Genomic DNA, 7,945 nt, shown 5'->3' with positions numbered 1-7,945 from the left:
ATTGATAACTGGCATAAGTCACTGGGTATGCTGTGTGATTGTTATACTCTGTCTTTCTGGTGGGGAGGTGGGGGGGATCCTACCTCATCCCTTTTCTCTGGTAGGATTTGGGGGAGAAATATTGGGATGCTTTGTATGAACAGGCAGTCTGGTGGTGTGTCAGACCTCTCAAGTTTTTATATCTACCCAAGCAGAATCAAGTCGTCTGTATATAGCAGGATTATACAGTACTGAAAATCAATGTAATTGCAGAGGAGTTAAAGTGACTCGTTCTCCCACGGGGGCATTCGGCAAGTATCAAATCTGAGCCAGTGAGCAAGATTGTTAGTGTGGCAGGCAAAACTGATCAGCCAAGCCTCCCACTTCCTCCACCCTGCCACCCCTCATCCCCTGGCCTGCCCATCATCCTCTGTGGAGGGGCAGCAGCAACACACAAGGGCTTTAGTGTTGCCCAAACAAGCACTGTCTCTTGGTAATTGCCTCCAGTCACTCACCAATACCTGGATGATGCAAGGTTAGTCATATCTGCCTGTGTTTGCTGTCATTTTATGCATTTACCTTTGTTTGTATGTGTCCAGCTGTGTATTTATCACAAGGTAACGAAACTCCACTGATATCTGGATGATGCATAGTTTGTCAGGTGGATTTATATTACTGACAAATCTGGCATGTAATTTTTGGCTTAGTTTTTATTTACTCTGAAAATAGAAAGTTATTCTGGAAAGAGGTGTGGAAATGTAGAAGTGAAAGCGGTAAGAAATGGGATGGTGTGAAGGATGCAGGTGTTAGATTATTAACCCATGGAGATGAAGTAAGGACCAGATGGAAAGAATATTTTGAAAGCCTGATGATTGGGGATAGAGAGAGCAGAGCAGCTGTAAACATGATTGGTTTTGGGGGTGTGCAGAGAAGGAATGCAGTGCCAGGAGACATGACACTCGCACAGGTGAAGAGTGCTGTGAAGCGGCTGAAAAATGGGAAAGCAGCTGGGGTTGATGAGGTGTATGCAGAGATGCTTAAATGTAGTGGAGAGAATGGAATGAAGTGCTTGTTGGGGATGTGTAAGAAGGCATGGATGAGTGAAACTGTGCCTGCAGAGTGGAAAAAGGCTGTGATTGTACCCCTGTACAAAAATAAATGTGAACGAAGTGAGTGCAAAAATTATCGTGGCGTAAGCTTACTGAGTGTGGTAGGAAAGGTATATGGAAGAATTATTATAGAGAAAGTAAGAGAGATATCGGAAGTCCTAGTGAGTGATGAACAAGGTGGCTTTAGGAGTGGCAGAGGATGTGTGGACCAAATATTTGCAGTGAGACAGATAGTAGAGAAGGCTTGTGAGAAGGACCATAAGGAGTTTATGGCATTCATGGATCTGGAAAAAGCATACGCCAAAGTGGACAGAGAAGGATTGTGGAAAGTTTTGCGCATGTATGGTGTAGAGGGTAAGCTGTTAGGTGCTGTCAAGAGTTTTTATGATGGTAGTGAAGCATGTGTCAGGGTTAATGGGCATCTAAGTGAATGGTTCACAATCAGTGTGGGCATGTGACAAGGTTGTGTGATGTCCCCATGGTTGTTCAATGTATATATGGATGGGGTGATGAGGGAAGTGAAAACACAAGTAATGGAGAGAGGGATGGCATTGGTAATGAATGGTGATGGATGAAATATCTCAAATTTGTTGTATGCTGATGATGCAGTACTGCTTGCAAGTACCGGACAAGAGCTTGGTAGGCTAGTGCAGAGTTTTGCTGATGTCTGTGAGCTTCGTGCCTTGAGAGTAAATGTAGAAAAGAGTAAAGTGATGGTTATTGAGAGAAGGTGACTTCCTGTGCAATGTAACAGTGAATGGAGAGAGATTGGAATTGGTGAGAGAGTTCAAATACCTGGGTACAGTGATAGAAAAGAGAGGAAAATATGCAAAAGAAGTTGAAAGTAGAGTGACACAAGGAAGAAAAGTAGCTGGTGCAATGAAGGCCTTGATAAGAAACAGAGGCTTGAGTGTTGCAGCTGCACAAGAAATACATGAAGGAGTGTTAGTGCCAACTTTAACCTATGGATGTGAGACTATGGTGTTGCATGAAAATGAAAAGTCAAGAGTAAGAGCAGTGGAGATGGGACTGCTGAGGAATGTATGTGGAGTACAAAGGGTGGATAGGATATGAAATAATGTGATCCATGAAAGATGTGGAGTGAGGAAGTCGGTGGACATCAGAATTGAAGAGAGTGCACTGAGATGGTATGGTCATGTGGAGAGAATGGATAACAATAGAGTGGTGAAGAAGGTATATCTGAGCGAATTCGAAGGAGGGAGGAGGCGAGGTAGGCCAAGGAGAAGGTGGAGAGATATGGTGGATGAATGTGTGAGGAAGAGAGGTTTGGAAGTCGGTGAGGCTAGGGAACTGACAGGAGATCGAGCTGGCTGGATGAATTTTGTGAGGAGAAGTGCATGATCAGGGATTTTTGGCACCCCATTTTAACATGGCAGCGTCTGGATTGACTCTGTCGGATACGATATGTGAAGCTACAGCACGTGGTGAATGTTTTTGGCGTATCCGATAGAGCCAGGATTCTGGGGGCTTGAATGATGAGTGAACGGAAGCGTGGCCCATTGGATTGGGCAATTTTGGGCTGTCTGGACATTGCTACTCCTCACCCTGCCATTGGGTGGGAAAGGAGGTCTGGATGATGATGATGATGATTTATTATTATTGTTATTATTATATAATTGTGTTTTCTTAATTGGTTTATATATATAGTTTTTATTCTTTACCTCCAGCCAAGATATCAAGGGATGTAACTGGAGGAGTTAAATATGGATTTCAGACTCTTCATCACTAGAGGTTCATATAATGCTGAAGTAAATAATCAGCCAATAGTGAGTGTATAATTAAAGAAACTACTGAAGTTTAACCTTTTGTGCTTTGGACCCATTAAACCTTTCAGTATGATGATGTATATTTAAAATTCATTCTTCTAACAATTTTATCGAATTGTGACGAACCACATACAGCCAAGATGCAAGTCTGTCTATCTATCTATTGCCAGACGCCATAATCCCTTACGGGGTGGCCATTTGACTCTGAGTTAATTGTTTTACAGGGAGGGGCTCTAACCCTCCACCAACCCACTTGACACGTAGGGAGCATGTGTGGTTTGGTTATATGGTTACCACCCAGCGTTGTAAATGGTTTCTTGGCTTACAGGAAACCATTTGGCTTGTCACTCAATGTAAAGCCACCTATAACGGAAAGAAAAGGAATAAGAAGTGACAGGAAAGATAGGAGAAATAGGAAGAGAGGAGGGCAGGCACAGAAAAAGAATGATAAAGGCTAAGGAAGAAGTATTACATCTCTTGTAAAATCTGCTTCCAAAAGATTGGGTGTGCTAAGCCGACTCCGTTCTTTCTTTACCCCTGCACAATTGTTGACTCTATACAGGGGTTTTATCCGCCCCTGTGTGGAGTACAACTCTCATGTGTGGGGAGACTCCCCACACACAGCTCTTCTCAATAGGGTGGAGTCAAAGGCTTTTCGTCTCATTAACTCTCCTCCTCTTACTGACTCCCTTCAACCTCTGTCTCTTCGCCGCACTGTTGCATCTTTATCTCTTTTCTATCGCTACTTTAATGGTCACTGCTCCTCTGAACTGTCTGCTTGCATTCCTCCACCTCTACGACGTGCGCGTAGCACCCGTCTGGCAGCAAACTCTCATCCCTTTTCTGTCCAACTCTCTAATGCAAGAGTTAACCGTTACTCCCAGTCTTTCATTTATGCAACAGGTCAGCTCTGGAACTGTCTCCCTCTATCTGTATTTCCTGCTGCCTATGATCTCCAGTCTTTCAAACGCAGTGTGTCCAGGCATCTCAAAATGATCGGATCTTGAATTTGGCTCTCTATTGTATTTTGCTTTTCTCTTGGAGGGAACTGTTACTGCGGGCTCATGGCCTTTGATTCCTTCTTCTTCGCATTAAAAAAAAAAAAAAAAAAAAAAAAAAAAAAAAAAGGCAGCACTACATCAAATGAGTGGATGATGGTTGCCACCACCTACCAGTACTCTCTTAAAAAATACAGTAAATTTAAACTGTCTGTGGATAATGTTTTGTGATTTGGACCTAAACCTTTCAGTATGGTAATGGTGTAATTTTTATTTATTTTTAAAATTTCTCTTAACAAATTTATCGAACTGGGATGACTTCCTGTAGCCAAGACGCTGATAGTACTCTCTTCAAAGTAAAATACAGTTAACGTTAATTGTCTATGGATAATGAAAATAAATACTTTAAAGACCTCATACTGAAAGGGCCAGATATTTGGTAATACTTTATTGGTACCCACACAATGAAAAATTTTTATCGGCTGATCTTAGGATTGAAACTTCTTTACTGGTAACTTTTCCCTAAACAGCTTTCATTACTCTTCCTCCCTCAGTGCCAGCCTCTTCCTCCTCCTCCTCCTCTCTTAATGCTAGCCCCCCCCCCTCTCTCTCTTCACCCAGTGTTAGTAATTTCCTTCTCATCCCTTTCTCTCTCAGTGCCAGCCCCTTTCTCCCCCCTCCCCCACCACCACCCTCTATCTTCACAGAGGCTTATCCACCCCCCCCCCATCTCTCATTTGCAGCCTTCTCCTCATCTCCCTCCTTTCTCAGTGCACTTCCCTTACTCCTCATTGCCTCCTTTCTCAGTGCACTTTCCTTACACCTTGCTTCCTCCTCAGTCCCCCGTCCCTCACACCTAGATTCCTCCTTTCTCGTTGCACTTCCCCTACACCTCCTTCTCCCTCCCTCCCTCTCACTTGTAACCCCCTATTCCTCCTTCCCTTCATTTCACAGTGCCCACCCCTTTCTGTCTATCTCTCTCTCTGCCAGCTCCTTATTCCTCCTCCTTTCCGTCTCAGTGCCAGTCCTTTCCTCTTCCTCTCCATCTCTGTGCCAGCCTCTTCCTTCTCCATTGTGTGTGTGTGCCAGCTCAGTACTCCTCCTTTCCTTCTATCACATTGCCAACCCCTTCTTCCTCCATTCTCCTCTCTCAATGCCAGCTCCCCCCCCCCCCTCCTTTTCTCATTATGCCAACCTCTTCCTCTACTTCCATTTCATTCTCATCTTCTCTCTTAGTTCCAGCCTCCTCCTTCTTCCTTACTGCCAACACTTCCCTTATTCAAGAAAGAGCACCTGGTCACATGCTTCGTAATCTAGCCTGGACTAAGGTGTGTAGACCCAGGTACATGTGCTCCTGATGGGGCACTGAAGGGTTGTATAATGGTTGGAGGAGTGGTTTTTAACAATTTATTATTATTTTTAACCAGTTTTGTTCTGATCCCATTCACAACAGAGGTGCAAGGACAAGTGATTAGCTACGATAAGGGTGAGACGGACTGCCAGTTGACACCTAAGTGTGCCTTCATACTCACCCTTCTTGATGCCCAAGGTAATTATTGTATTGAAGGTTAGTTGTTTTTATTTTACATAAAATACATTTTATGTCCACTGGATTAAAAATTATCTTATTCCTTCATCATTTGTCTAGTTTGTGAAAAGTGAAACACTGGTAATAACGGTGGTTGTATTTATCATTAAGAAAATTATAGTATAATAGTGGAAGGTGGGGGTGCAGTCACCCTCTTTCCCATCCCCCCTTTTCTCTATCCCCACCCCTTCCCCCTCCTTCCATTTGATAGTGACCCCCTCTCCGCCCACACAGTGTAGTGCCGCCCCCCACCTCTGTGCTCTGCTTGATGTAGTCCCCCCCCCTTGATGCATCCCCATCTCCCCCTCTCTTTGATGTCCCCATCCTCACCCCCATCCCCTCTCTCTCTCTACTTCATGTTGTCCCCATCCTTCCCTGTCTCCTATGTAGTCCCCTTGAGTGACAAGTGAAATGGTTTGCTATATGCCATGTCATTTGCTATGGTGGGTGGTGGTTCAGTGGGTTAAGGTGGTCCAGCTGGATGGACACTGTAAGGGTTTCATCTGAGGGGTGGGCAAGTGAGGCTGGTAACCGTTGCCCAGTTGGCACTGAGTACCTCCAGCTGCCTGTGTAATAGGCCACAAAAGAGCATTGCTTGTCATTGTATCAGCATAACCATCGGGTCCATGTGCTCGTAACTTAAGGAGGCTGCGTAGCGTCTTTTCCTTAGCTAATTATTTTTGGATGGGGCTGTCTGCTGTCAATTCGTATGTTATTTATGCTGAATAGGGAGGTATTGTAATGATTTAAATGACACAAGATGATAGTAAGGAGTAATAAGCAGAATAATCACTTACAGTAGGAGAGATATTAGTCAGTTTCTAAATGATGGGCCTTGGTCATCCCCCTTCCCCCCCAATCCTACTGTCACCCAACTTTTTTTTTTTTTTTTTTTAAGATAGGGTTGAGATGATTACTAGCCCCCCCCCCCTGCATCCTTACCACCCTAACTTGTTGGTAGGTGGGGGCACTCACCATCCACTCACTGTGTAGTGCTACTTTGGGTGTCTGCCATTTCCTGTCCTCCTTCCTTCCTCTTCTGTCTTGCCTTCCTTCATTCTTTCCTCTTCCTTCTGCCTGTGGGTGATTCTACACTGAGTGACAAGTGAAATGGTTTCCTGTACACCAGGAAACCATTTACTGTGCTGGGTGGTAACCATATAACCAAATTATGGCGCCTGGTGGTTTAGTGGGTAATTCAGGTGCTCCAGTCAGATTGGGCCTATGTAGGTTAATATCCAAGGGGTGGTTGGGGTATAATGCACATGTAATGCCATGCAGGGATGAGTGAGGCTGGTCACTCTCATCTTAAATGTCAGGACCAACTTGCCTAGCCCTGGGCTCCAACACTCTTCATGGGGCAGCATAGGGTTGGTTGATGGATGGATGGATAACCCTAATTCCATTAAAACATCAGGTTAGGTAGGATCCAGGAAGAGAAAGCATATAAGTAGTATTTTGTTATTTTGTTTATCAAAATACTATTGAAGGATGCCTTCATGCAGTGGCACTGATATAACCATGTACCCAGTATAGAGGTATGCCTTCATGCAGTGGCACTGATATAACCATGTAGCCAGTATAGAGGGATGCCTTCATGCAGTGGCACTGATATAACCATGTACCCAGTCTTGTTATCACCTGAAAGAAGGAGGATTGACTGCAAGATAAGAGCTTGTAGTTCACTGGTTCACCTTCAGAGGAGCCTGGGACTACAGCAGCAGGAAAAACATCATAAAGATGATGAATATGATGGCAATATTTATTATTATGCTGATGATCAGTTATGATCATCAGCATAATAAGAAATATTACCATAATATTGATCTTTATCCATATTGATGTTTTTCCTGCTGTACTATAACACCAGGGCCCATATTGTCGTCAGTAAACTTCCTAATATCTCTACCTATGCAGTTATTTTGCTTATTACTGTAGTAACACAGTGTCTCTCTCCCTACCAGGCTGCAGCAATCCACTCTCCCTGTTGTCCAAGCTCCTCAACTCACTGCCTCTAACATCCGTCATATCACTTGCTGAAGTTTTATTTATTGACCATAGGTAGAAGATGGTCATGCAAATACTGTAGGTGTGTTTTGTACGTATAAATGGTTGTATATTAATTGACCTGGACTAAAGTGATTATGTACAGGACATTCTTCACTGAAGGTTTTGTGTGGGGGGGGGACTATCATTTTTTTTCTTTTCTTTTTAAATCCCAGGTTAGAGTTGTAGTACATATATAAGAACAGACTTATGCTTAATGCTCACCATGTTTCTTAGACACTGACATGAGTAGAGCTGGATCAGTGGATCTTTTTCTAAATGCTCCATTATGTGAATTTCTATTACCCCTTGCATCAGGAGGACAATTTTCTAAAGCTATTACTGGTAGTGTGAGTTGGGAGTGGGGCAGTGAAATGGCGGGGGACAGGGTGACGTGGAGGCGATTTGTTTGTGGCCACCCCGAACGGGATTGAGGCG

At 43.8% G+C, this 7,945-nt stretch overlaps 1 long non-coding RNA gene across 1 annotated transcript; it reads left to right on the top strand.

Moving 5' to 3' along the window:
- Nucleotides 1-321: 321 nt before the first annotated feature.
- On the top strand, nt 322-7,573 carry LOC145389724 (uncharacterized). The gene is made up of 3 exons (XR_013895504.1): nt 322-514; nt 5,327-5,422; nt 7,426-7,573. It is a non-coding gene; the product is annotated as an uncharacterized LOC145389724 (long non-coding RNA).
- Nucleotides 7,574-7,945: the final 372 nt, after the last annotated feature.

Source organism: Coenobita brevimanus, unplaced genomic scaffold (genome assembly GCF_032717465.1).
Source record: "Coenobita brevimanus isolate Jiangsu-jjx unplaced genomic scaffold, ASM3271746v2 jjx.HiC_scaffold_1980, whole genome shotgun sequence".
NCBI classification, from domain to species: Eukaryota; Metazoa; Arthropoda; class Malacostraca; order Decapoda; family Coenobitidae; genus Coenobita; species Coenobita brevimanus.
This window is presented reverse-complemented; position numbering and strand designations above follow the sequence as displayed.